The sequence below is a fragment of the Mauremys mutica genome, chromosome 2, assembly GCF_020497125.1.
Source record: "Mauremys mutica isolate MM-2020 ecotype Southern chromosome 2, ASM2049712v1, whole genome shotgun sequence".
In the NCBI taxonomy this organism is placed as follows: domain Eukaryota; kingdom Metazoa; phylum Chordata; order Testudines; family Geoemydidae; genus Mauremys; species Mauremys mutica.
The window spans coordinates 183,153,439-183,166,691 of record NC_059073.1 but is presented as its reverse complement, the minus strand read 5'-3'; the positions used below and the strand labels follow the sequence as shown (position 1 = coordinate 183,166,691).

At 50.9% G+C, this 13,253-nt stretch overlaps 1 protein-coding gene across 3 annotated transcripts in view; it reads right to left on the bottom strand.

Moving 5' to 3' along the window:
* The window catches only part of PTPN3 (protein tyrosine phosphatase non-receptor type 3), a 339,148-nt gene that overhangs the window by 181,185 nt on the left and 144,710 nt on the right, over positions 1 to 13,253 (bottom strand). The window lies entirely within an intron of this gene.

Here is a 13,253-nt window from a genome sequence, read left to right as displayed (position 1 = left end):
ACACAGCCCCCCACAATCCACACACCCCAAGCCCACATACTCTGCTTGGCCTCCAGAAACTCATTCCAACCCTCAGTCCACCCCCTACACCTTTCTGGATGAACTCCTCATTGCTGAAGCAGTGGTCGTGCAGCGAATCTAAAGTGGCAGCAGGAAGCTTTCCAGGCAGTGAGGCTCACAAGAGCTGGAGCAGTAGGTGTGGGCTGAAGCCCTGGCAGTGCCATCAGGAGCAGCCCCGAGCCGTTCAGTCACAATCTTACTTGCACTGGGGAGCCAGGGAAAGAAGTAGCAACAGAGGGGCCGGGGGATTGCTTCCTACTCCTCGGAGCCCTTAAGGAAGGGGCAAGAGCCCCCCCACCCCACCCCCAGCAGCTTGGTTGGGTGGGCCACTAGTTGGCCTATAGGTAGAATGGTCTCTGGTGGTTGGGCCCCATCACCTCATGGGCCCAGGGGCAACTGCACCACAGGATGGTGCTCTGTTAATAAGAAGCTACTCAATATTTTGTTTGATTCTCATTATTCAATGTATGGCCCAGGCCTTTTCTTCTGCACACTAGTCAAATCCTGCTCTGAAGACAATTATGGATTTCCCCATATACTTATCTATGGCACTCATCATTACAGTATCTGAATGCTTCACAAACATTAAGTTTTTTTCGGTGAAGTGAGGGGATAGAATTAGTCCCATTTTACAAATGGCAAACTGAGGCACAGAGGTGAAAAGTATACACTAATTGGGAGTGCTCAATTTGAGATGCCTAGGACCTGATATTTCAGAGTACTTGTTATTAGATATCACTTTACTATGTTCAAGCACAACTCCCACTGACTTCTGCAGTTGTGAGTGTGATGCTTCCCAGCAGTACCCAGAGTTATGAGGCACCTCACTACTACCTGCCCTTAGCGTGAGGAAGCCTTGTCCCTGCCTGCCAGGATCAGCTCCTGACTCCACCAGCCACAGGCAACACAAGCCCTCCCCTCTCAGACTACGTAGACTGTATAGTCCCTTTGCAGATAGATTCACTCCAACCACCGAGTCCTCCGGGCATTCCCCTTGGATGTCCAGCCACTTATCCATCAGAAACTCACAGGACTATCAGATTCCTGCTCCCAAAAAACAGTACACAACAGCTTAACAGTTATGCTTCACTCCAGATCACTGTTCCACTTAACACACAGCACTTAGATTTGTTTATAGAGAAAGCAAGTACAGTATAAGTTTATTTAACAAAGAACAAGATTCAAATAATTGTTTCCAGTAGTTCTGTTTACTAAGGGTTACATATAAAATAAAATCATAACATGTACTCTAGAGCCAACTACAAGATGCCCTCTTGTCTAATAAGGTGCTGCTTACTCAAAGTCCTTCTCAGTGTTTTTCAACCAGAAAGGCTGAGACCCTTTTTTCAGGAGACCAAGCCCACCGGCAGCTTGTCTATCCAGATGAAGGATGCCAGGGCATCTTTCTGCAACCTAGCTATATTAAGGGGGCTCAGGGCTGGGGCAGAGGCTGTGGGGGGGGGGTTATGGCTCTGGCTGGGGATGAAGGCTCTGGGGATGAGGGAGTTGCGGTGTAGGAGGGGGCTCAGGGCTGGGGCAGAGAGGGTTGGGGTGCAGGGGGTGAGGGCTCCGGTTGGGGAGGCAGGCTCTGGGGTGGGACTAGGGAGGAGGGGTTTGAGGTGTAGACTCGCTGCAGCAGATCAGGGCCGGGTGAGAGGCGCCTCTCCCAGGCTACGGCAACTCCAATGAGGCTCAGCTGGGTGAGAGGCGCCTCTCCCTGGCCACGGCAGTTCTGGTGGGGCGGGGCTGGGCTGGACTGGGGTAGGGGAGTCTCTCCACGACTGTTCTGGTGAGGCAGGGCTGGGCCAGGACAGGAGCCTCTCCCCAGCTGCAACAGCTCCAGTGGGGCTGGGCTGGACTGGCGGAGGAGCACCTCACCCAACCTGATGGCCCTTGATAGCCTGCTGTGCGGTCGCACAGCTTAGAGGGAATTTAGGCTGTCAGCTCAAGCTCAACAAGGCTAAAACAGAGCCCTTCATCTCAGTTGTTCTCCCAAGCACTCCCTACTACCTCCTTTCTCACTGCAGACACCACCACAGCCTGCCCATCACTCAGGTCCATATCCTGGCTGTCATCTTCAACTTGAACCTCGCTTGAGGTCCTCCCATCCAGGCTATATCTAAATTTTGCCATTTTTTCTCTGCATAACATTCTAAGTTGTGCTCTTTCCTATCCATCCACCCAGCTAAAATTCTTGTCCAGGCTCTCACCATCTCATGTCTGAGTTACTGCAACATCCTTTTCTCTGTCTTGATAATCTTGCCCCACTCGTAATATCCATTCAGAACGCTGCTACAAAGATCTTTTCCCTAAACTTTCACTTTGACTATGTCATCTCTCTCTTTGCACCCTCTATCACTTCAAATGTAAGCTTCATGTCCTATCCCACCCACCCAATCATTTCTCTTTCACTACCAAGATGTTGTCTCATGTCTCCAGTCATCCCATGATAGCAGCCTCCATTGCCACCTTATTATATTTTCAAACAAGTACCTACATGCTACCCTCCTGCTTGGGAGGAGCTTCCCATAATCATCCCCAAAGCTACCTCATTATCCACCTTTAAATCCCTCCAAAAAAGTCTTGTTTTCACTGATGCCTATAAATAAACTTAACATTTGGGCCACTGGTGCACTGAGACCACCGCCTATCGTGACCAATATTGTCTCATTGTTTCCTTGTACTCTCCTGCTTGTTAGCAACCATCTGTCGTCTCTGGTGTTATACTAGATTGTAAACTCTTTGGCCTGGTCTACACTAGGCATTTAAACCGGTTTTAGGAGCGTAAAACCGATTTAACGCCACACCCGTCCACACTAAGAGGCCCTTTATATCGGTATAAAGGGCACTTTAAACCGGTTTCTGTACTCCTCCCTAACGAGAGGAGTAGCGCTAATATCGGTATTACCATATCGGATTAGGGTTAGTGTGGCCGCAGATCGACGGTATTGGCCTCCGGGTGGTATCCCACAATGCACCACTGACCGCTCTGGACAGCAATCTGAACTCGGATGCAGTGGCCAGGTAGACAGGAAAAGCCCCGCGAACTTTTGAATATTTCCTGTTTGCCCAGCGTGGAGCTCCGATCAGCAAGTGTGGCAATGCAGTTAAAAATCAAAATAAAGAAAGAGCTCCCGCATGGACCACGCGGATGTGATCGCAGTAAGGGCAGGCAAATCTGTTCTATCAGCGCTCCATTACAGAAGACGAAATTCAAAATCATTTTTTAAAAATCTCCAGACAGACGCCATAGCAGGGGCTCAGCGCACTGCTGCGTGACAAGCGTAACGGAAAGCCAAAGAATCAAACGGACGCTCATGGACTGGAGGACTCAAGCTATCCCACAGTTCCTGCAGTCTCTGAAAAGGATTTGCATTCTTGGCTGAGCTCCAAATGCTTCTAGGGTCAAAAACAGGGTCCGCGGTGGGTCAGGGCATAGCTCGGCAATCTACGCACCCCCCCACCCACCCCCAGAAGTGAAAGGGAAAACAATCCTCTCTTGACTCTTTTACATGTCACCCTATCTTTACTGAATGCTGCAGATAGACACGATGCTGCAGCACTCAACACCAACATCCTTGCTCCCCCCCTGCCATGGGTGGCTGATAGTACAATAAGACTGATATCCATTGTCATCATCAGCCTATTGGCACATGGGGCAGTGCAAAAGGACTGGTAACCATGCAGACTAGCATCCGTTAGGTCGATCAAGGGTGCCTGCCCCTAATTTTTCCTGGTAGATGGTGCAATATGGCTGGTTACCATCCTCATCATAGCAACAGGGGGCTGAGCTCCATCAGCCCCCACCCTTCATGTGTAAAGAAAAGATTCAGTTGCCCCTGGACTAGGAGTGGGATGCTGGGCTCCTCTCCTACACACTGCTTAATGTCCTGTCTGGACTATCATAGCAGCTGGAGGCTGCCTTCCACTAATTTCTCACTAACAAGTCACTGTGTCATCACACAAGTGGGGGGACAATGCTATGGTAGCCCAGGAAGGCTGGGAGAAGAACAGAATGAACAGGTGGGGTTGTTGCAGGAGCACCCCCTGTGAATAGCATACAGCTCATAATTTCTGCAGGATCTGACACAGAGCAGCTGTGCTCTCTGGTTATGATATACAGTGGTTCTCTAGTACACTTGCCCATATTCTAGGCAGGACTGATTCTATTTTTAGATACCAAAAAGGAGGGATTGACTCAGGGAGTCATTCCCAATTTTGGATTTTGCGCCCCTGGCTAAGAGCAGCCAGGGGCACTTATGACAGCAACAGATGGTGCAGTGCAAAAGGACTGGTAACCATGATCATCTTTTTACCAATTTATGGATTGGTAGATGGTACAGTATGGCTGGTAACCATCTCTGCTGTCATGCAAAAGCAAAAGCATGCTGCTGTGTAGCGCTGCTGAATCGCCTCTGTCAGCGGCATCTAGTACACATACGGTGACAGTCACAAAAGGCAAAACAGGCTCCATGATTGCCATGCTATGGCATCTGCCAGGGCAATCCAGGGAAAAAAGGCGCGAAATGCTTGTCTGCCGTTGCTTTCCCAGAGGAAGGAGTGACTGACGACATTTACCCAGAACCACCCGCGACAATGATTTTTGCCCCATCAGGCACTGGGATCTCAACCCGGAAATTCCAAGGGGCGGGGGAGGCTGCGGGAACTATGGGATAGCTACGGAATAGCTACCCACAGTGCAACGCTCCAGAAGTCGATGCTAGCCTCGGACCATGGACGCACACCACCGATTTAATGTGTTTAGTGTGGCTGCGCGCACTCGATTTTATACAATCTGTTTTACAAAACCGGTTTATGCAAATTCGGAATAGTCCCGTAGTGTAGACGTACCCTTTGTGACAAAGACCCTTCTAATGTAGACACAGCTATGCCAGCTAAAAAGTGCTTTTGCCAGTGCAGTTTATATAGGCTTGTTAAGTTAAATAAGCTGTACTGGCAAAACCATTTTTATGCCAGCGGAACTATTTCTACACTACAGCTTTGACCAGCATAAAGTCTCCCTCTAATTCTCCCACCCCTCCCAAAAATAAATCATACCCTGACATTCCTAGGCTGGCCAAGTTTTTAGTGTAGACCGGTCTTCGCCACATCATATTTTGAGATCCTCTGATGAAGTGTACCATTGAGTGCCAAGTACTTTATAAAGGTAGGTATTTTTATTCCCATTTTACATGGGAGGAAACAGAAGCAACAAGATGATTGTAACTGAGTTGCGTTTGAAGTAGAATTCAGTTCTCCTAACCCCCAATGCCCTAGTGTAATGATTAGGCCCATAGGGTATCCAATAGGTAGAGAATAAAGTTATGGACACTCCACATGAAACAACGTATTTGTGATCGCAGAAACCTTTCCTAAAACTCACACTTAGAAAGGGTATCCTAATATAGGAGAAATCAATATTAGGAGATTTAAACATTTTTCTACAGAGATTAAGCTCTTTCAAAATTCCTACTTATTCTGGCATTAAAATGTAGGCCACCTCATCCTCTCCCCACACACACACACACACGCATACTTCAGATTACTATCAAGAATTTAATACCTGGCAGTGAACATTCCTTTCAGTTTAACCACCTCATAAACAAGTGTTCACAATAGTCACCTCCATTAAAAAGATCCCTCCTGAATTTAACCTCATTGATACAAACTTGGCAGATTTATTAAACATAGGACTGCCACAGTCAAAACATTTCCACCATGCACCTACTTCCCCCCTCTGACACTTACTAGAATTACTTTCCAGATTTATGTGGCATAATTGTAGAGCTGACAAACTCAAAATCCTCTAGCTTCTTAGAGGGCACAATGCTATTGTCTTGGGCTTCGATTACAAGTTCTCTAAATATATTCTTTAATACTTATATTCACTAGTACCTAGAGGCTAAGTAGGCTGGGGCCATATTGTGCTAGTAGAAAATGATAGTCCCTACCCCAAAGAACCTACGATATGGAATTTATTATACACACATGTAAATCCCTCACCAACAAATGCAGTCTCTTCTGGGTGATAGTTTAACAGCAACACTCTACACCAGTGGTTTTCAAAGTTCAGGTCACAACCTAGTACTGGGCACTGGGTCGCCTTGCTCAGCACCCAGGGACCCTGGTAGCCAGCCAGTAAAAACTAGTAGTCCCTACCTGTTCTGACACTGTGCTGTGCCCCGGAAGCAGCCAGCAGCAGGTCTGGCTCCTAGGCCGGGGGGCCACAAGGCTCCACGTGCTGCCCCCACACTGAGCACCAGCTCCACACTCCCATTGGCCGGGAACCAGCTAATGGGAGCTGGTGGGGTGAGGGGGGCGGTGCCTACAGGCGAGAGTCGCACGGAGCCGCTTGTGTGCCTCCACCTAGGAGACTGGACCTTCCGGTGCAGTGGGGTGCAGTGCCAGGACAGGCGGGAAAGCTTGTCTCTGCACTCCGGCTGCACCACTGATCAGGAACTGCCGGACATAAGCCTGTGCCCCAATCCCCTGCCCCAGCCCCTGACCCCCCTCAAACCCAGAGCCCCTTTCCTGCACCCCTAACATCTCACCCCAAATCCTGCATCCCCAGTCCAGAGCCCTGACACCTTCACACACCCCAACCACCTGCCCCAGCCCTGAGCCCCCTCCTACACCCCAAACCCCTCATCCACGGCCCCACCCCAAAGCCTGCACCCCCAGCCCAGAGCCCTGACCCCACTCCCACACCCCAATCCCCTGCCCCAGCCCTGACCCCCCCAAACCCAGAGCCCCTTCCTGCACCCCAACCCCTCATCCCCAGCCCCGCCCCAAAGCCTGCACCCCCAGTCCAGAGCCCTGACTCCCTCCCACACCCCAATCCCCTGCCCCAGCCCTGACCCTCCCAAACCCAGAGACCCTTCCTGCACCCCATCCCCTCATCCCCAGCCCCGCCCCAAAGCCTGCACCCCCAGCCCAGAGCCCTGACTCCCTCCCACACCCCAATACCCTGCCCCAACCCTGAGCCGCCTCCCAAACCCCTCATCCCCAGCTCCACTGGGTCGTGGGCATCAACAATTTTCTTCAACTGGGTCACCAGAAAAAAAGTTTGAAAAACACTGTTCTACACCTTCCTCTTCCTCTCCCCCATGACAGCCCTGACCTTGCTTTCTACCAAAGTCACAGTTCTAAAATGGCATTTTCTTTTGAAAATTGAGCCTCATTTCAGAAAAACAACACCCATTGCACCCTCCCCTGCAATCCTGCTATGTGTTGTTCAAAGCCCACGCACCTCAATTTATACCGCTTTCATAGCCCCTTACCCCCAACTAGTCCAATTCCTGGCTATGTCTGACACTCTGTGCAACCTTGAACAAATCACTAAAAATGTGCCTCAGTTCCCCATCAGTGTTTGCATCATAAAATGTGCCTGCCTTTCTAACAGACACATCAGATTCCTACAAGGTACACAGAGACCTCTCCAGAGTTAAATCTGCAATCAAGCATCAGTATATGACCAGCCATTCTGTGTTCAGTCACCCAGATAAGGCCACACAGCAATTCTCTCCACAACGGTCTGCTGTCCATATGGTAATGAATGACACTAGAGAGAAGCCTGTGAAATGCTGGTACCTGAATGGGAAAACGGGAAAATGCTTGGAATGGCATGAAAAATCCCTGCCATAATCAAAATGAAGAGATGTGAAGACCAAGTGGAGGATGGAAACAAAAGGAAAGAAGGGTAGGGGACAACTCAATATATATACAGAAAATAAAATTGAGGGAAAACAAACAAAAGAAAGAATAGACCACAAAGATGCAGCTACTGCAGTAAGACTCAGCACAGTAAGTGCCATAATCTTACTCAGTACTTTCGACAATACTTAAAAGGAAAGTTCCAGCACTGAAGATTTTACAATCCTATTTAACAGATTAAAATGTGTACTCCCTGGGACAACACACAAGATGACAAAAAACAGCCTCTGCATGACAGATGTCTTTGCCACTATTATAAATTACAACATTACTGTAGATATGTCATGACGATACCCTTCTCTGAAAAACTGTGGGGGAAAGATTAAGGCATCTCAAAGTTCCTTGTGCAGCTGAAACTGCATGCCATAACAACTCAACAACCCCAGTGAAAAACCTGACTTCAGCCTTACTGGAACAACAACAAAAAAACCTGACTAGAGAATTGATTCTCAAAATATACCCAGCTATTGATTAACAAGATTTTTCTGATGTTTCTGAAATAAACAAATTCAAGTACACAAATAAAATCTATTTCATTCTGGTTCAAACATCCTCTAAGCCTTGTTTTATAGATCTTAGTCTACTCAAGAAAAATAAGTTAAAAATGTGTACCAAAGCAGTAAGAGACACTTAGCCTTGCTTGGCTGAGTAGCAAGCACTAACTCTCAGAGACTATTTATGGTCTTTAGGTTTACATGTAAATGCACGTCAAAAAATATTCCAAGATGCTCAATAGGCAGAGTCAACTCTGATTTGACAGCCACCTCTGTGGATATGAGGGGAATAGAGAAACATCACTTGCCACTTGGCTTTCAAGAGAAGTTATTCCCACGTTATTAATGCTTGATAAGTTTGACTTTCACAAGGAGTGCCTTGTTTAAAAAATGACCAGTTTAAAAGAAAAATCACGGTTCCAAAAAACAGATTCAGAAAGGGCATCTTAGATTAGAAAAAGATGGTTACTCACCTTTGTAACTGTTGTTCTTCGAGATGTGTTGCTCATATCCATTCCAATTAGGTGTGCGCGCGCCGTGTGCACGTTCGTCGGAAGACTTTTTACCCTAGCAGCACTCGGTGGGTCGGCTGGGCGCCCCCTGGAGTGGCGCCGCTATAGTGCCAAATATATACCTCTGCCGACCCATCCGCTCCTTAGTTCCTTCTTACCGGCTACTCCGACAGCGGGGAAGGAGGGCGGTTTGGAATGGATATGAGCAACACATCTCGAAGAACAACAGTTACAAAGGTGAGTAACCGTCTTTTCTTCTTCGAGTGCTTGCTCATATGCATTCCAATTAGGTGATTCCCAAGCCTTACCTAGGCAGTGGGGTCGGAGTGAGACGTCGCGGAGTGTAAGACCGCTGAGCCAAAGGCAGCATCGTCTCTAGATTGCTGAACCAATGCGTAATGCGTAATGTCCATGAAGACCGAGACACAAAGGGCGCCGCAAAGGTATGGATGGAAGACCAGGTGGTGGCCGTGCAGATTTCTTGAATGGGCACATGGGCCAGGAAGGCACCCGAGGAGGCCTGAGCTCGAGTAGAATGGGCAGTCAGATGTCCAGCGGGAACCTGCGCCAAGTCATAGCATGCCCGGATACAAGACGTCACCCAAGAAGCAATTCGTTGGGAGGAGACGGGCATACCCTTCATGCGGTCAGCGACAGCCACAAAGAGCTGAGGAGACCGCCGGAAGGGCCTGGTTCTCTCAATATAAAAGGCGAGAGCCCTGCTGACATCCAAGGTGTGCAGTTGCTGCTCCCGACGCGATGAGTGCGGTTTCGGGAAGAAAACAGGGAGGAAAACGTCCTGATTTACGTGGAATGCAGACACCACTTTAGGGAGAAAGGCTGGGAGCAGTCGGAGCTGTACCTTGTCTTTATGGAAGACCATGTAAGGAGGATCTGCAGTGAATGCATGAAGTTCCGAAACTCATCTCGCCGATGTAATGGCGACGAGGAAGGCCGTCTTCCAGGAGTGGTACAGCAACGAGCAGGTAGCCAAAGGCTCAAAGGGATGACGCGTAAGCTGAGCCAACACCAGGTTCAAGTCCCAAGTAGGGGCAGGTCTCCTGACCTGAGGGTACAGACGTTCCAAGCCCCTACGAAATCTGGACACCATATGGTGAGAGAAGACTGTAGAGCCTGCGTCTCCAGGATGGAAGGCGGAAATGACAGCAAGGTGCACCTTAATGGATGAGACCGACAGGTTCTGCTCCTTAAGGGACCATAAGTAGTCCAGGATAATGGGGATGGGTACCTGATCCGGGAGGAAACCCCGCTGAGCGCACCAACAAGAAAAGTGCTTCCACTTGGCGAGATATGTCGTTCGCGTAGAAGGCTTTCTACTCCCCAATAGAACCTGCTGCACAGCGTCCGAACAGCGCAACTCCGACTCGTTTAGCCAGAGAGTAGCCATGCTGTCAGATGGAGGGACTGTAGGTCCGGGTGGTGAAGTCTGCCGAAGTCCTGGGATATGAGGTCTGGACAGAGTGGCAAGGGTATCGGATCTGCCACTGAGAGGTCGAGCAACTGCGTGTACCAATGTTGCCTCGGCCATACTGGAGCAATTAGGATCAGCCGAGCCGTCTCTGCGGAGCTTGAGGAGGACTCGGTGGACTAGTGGGAACGGAGGGAAGGCATAAAGGAGGCGATCGTTCCACGGGAGCAGGAACGCATCCGAGAGGGAGCCCGGGGAGCGACCCTGCAGGGAGCAGAACTGCTGGCACTTCCGGTTCTGTCGGGAGGCGAAAAGGTCTATGAGGGGAAACCCCCACTTTTGGAAGACCGAATAGAGGACGTCCAGGCGAATGGACCACTCGTGAGTGAAGAAGGATCTGCTCAACTGGTCCGCCAAGGTGATCCGGACTCCTGGGAGAAAGGATGCTACCAGGTCTATTGAGTGGGCTATGCAAAAGTCCCAAAGCAGAATCGCCTCCCGACAGAGAGGGGAGGATCGCGTTCCCCCTTGCTTGTTGATATAGTACATGGCCGTTGTGTTGTCCATGAAGACCGAGACACAACGACCCTGTAGCTGAGCCTGAAACGCCTGACACGCCAGGCGGACTGCCCTCAACTCCCGAACGTTTATGTGCAATGCCAACTCCTGTGGAGACCAAAGGGCTTGAGTACGAAGTCGCCCCAGATGTGCGCCCCAACCCAGGGACGACACGTCCGTTGTTAAGGACACCGAGGGTTGCGGCTGATGGAATGGGAGGCCCGAGCACACCAGGGACTGCGACCTCCACCAATTGAGGGAGGTGAGGACACTCGGTGGAATGGTATCATGTCTATGGCGTCTCTGCCCGGACGGTACGTTGAGGCGAACCAAGTTTGAAGGGGCCTCATGCGCAGCCTGGCGTGCTTTGTCACGAATGTGCACGCTGCCAGGTGGCCGAGGAGGCGGAGGCAAGAGCGCGCCGAAGTTGTCAGAAAGTCCTGGAGCGTCTGAATGAGAGAGAGAATCGAGTGAAAGCGAGGCAAGGGCAGACTGGCTGTTGCGAGAGTGGAGTCTAGCAATGCCCCGATGAACTCTATTCTCTGCGTAGGTACTAGGGTGGATTTCCCTACGTTGAGCAAGAGTCCTAGACGGCCGAACATGTCTTTGACGATGTCTACTGCCGTGGTCACTTGCGTGGCTGAGGTTCCTCGAATTAGCCAATCGTCGAGGTATGGAAAGACATGAATTCGGCGGCGGTGGAGGAAGGCTGCAACTACTGCCATGCACTTTGTAAACACCCGTGGGGCCGTGGAGAGGCCGAAGGGGAGGACTGTAAACTGAAAGTGCTGGCGGCCCACCAAAAACCGTAAATACCGCCTGTGCGGAGGGTATATAAAAATATGGAAATATGCGTCCTTCATGTCGAGAGCCGCGTACCAATCTCCGGGATCCAGGGAAGGGATGATGGTCCCCAGGGATACCATGCGAAACTTGAACTTTTTCCAGGTACTTGTTCAGGCCTCGCAGGTCCAGGATAGGTCGGAGACCCCCTTTCGCCTTGGGGATTAGAAAGTAACGGGAATAAAACCCCTTGCCCCTTGAGTCCTCTGGTACCTCCTCTATAGCCCCGATGGTCCGGAGCTGGCGTACCTCCTGCAAGAGGAGTTGCTTGTGAGAGGGGTCCCTGAAGAGGGACGAGGAAGGGGGGTGGGAGGGTGGGGTTGAAAGAAACTGAAGGTGGTATCCCAGTTCCACCGTGCGAAGGACCCAACGATCAGAAGTGATGTGGGACCACGCAGGGAGGAAAAAGGAAAGACGGTTGTAAAACAAAAATGGGTCCTCGGAGGTCATCGGTATGCTGCTCTCGGGCGCACCCTCAAAAGTTTGGTTTCGGGCCCACGGGTGGTTTAGCGGAGCCGGAGTTGTTGCCTCCCTGAGGTCCGGACTGTCGTCTGCGCGTATAGCGACTTCGACACCTCGCAAAGTCCTGCCTCGGTCTTGGTGGGGGGTAAGGACGCTGAGGCTGAGGGCGGAAGGGCCGCCTTTGAATCTGAGGGGTATGCATCCCGAGCGAATGCATAATCACCCGACTGTCCTTCAGACTTTGAAGCCTGGTATCCATCTTTTCAGAAAATAGGCCCTTGCCATCGAATGGGAGGTCCTGAAGCGTATACTGGAGCTCAGGTGGCAGGCCCGATGCCTGAAGCCACGAAATGCGATGCATCGCTATGCCTGATGTGACTGTACGAGCAGCCGAGTCTGCAGCGTCCAGCGAGGCCTGGAGCGAGGTACGCGCCACCTTTTTGCCTTCCTCCAACAAAGCTGAGAACTCTTGTCTGGAGTCCTGAGGCAGAAGCTCAGAGAACTTGCTCACTGACTGCCAGGTGTTATAATTGTACCTGCTTAGCAGGGCCTGCTGATTTGCTACTCGCAGTTGGAGGCCCCCTGCAGAGTAGACCTTGCGGCCCAAGAGGTCCATACGTCTGGCCTCCCTGGATTTTGGTGCGGGGGCCTGCTGTCCATGGCGCTCCCTGTCATTAACAGATTGCACTACCAATGAGGAAGGAGGGGGATGCACGTACAAGTACTCGTAGCCCTGGGAGGGTACCATGTATTTGCGTTCAACCCCTCTGGCGGTCGGTTGGATAGACGCCGGGGATTGCCAGATGGTGTCTGCTCTGGCCTGGATTGAGCGAATAAAGTGGAGCGCCACACGAGTGGGGGCCTCCGCTGTCAAGATATCAACGACCGGGTCCTCCACCTCTGGGACTTCCTCGGCGGGCAAGTTGATATTTTGTGCTACACGCCGGAGGAGGTCCTGATGCGAGCGAAGGTCGATCAGAGGTGGACCAGATGCGGATGTGCCAGCCACTGCCTCATCCGGGGAAGAGGAAGAGGAAAGGCCCGGAACAAGTGGGTCCTGAAGTGGCTCCTGGTCCTGGGCAACATCTGGGGTCGGAGAGGCTTGGGCCTCAGGAACAGGCGCCGAAACGTCTTCACTATCGGTCGCTGGAGGCCTGCTAATCGTCGCCTCTGGCACGCGAT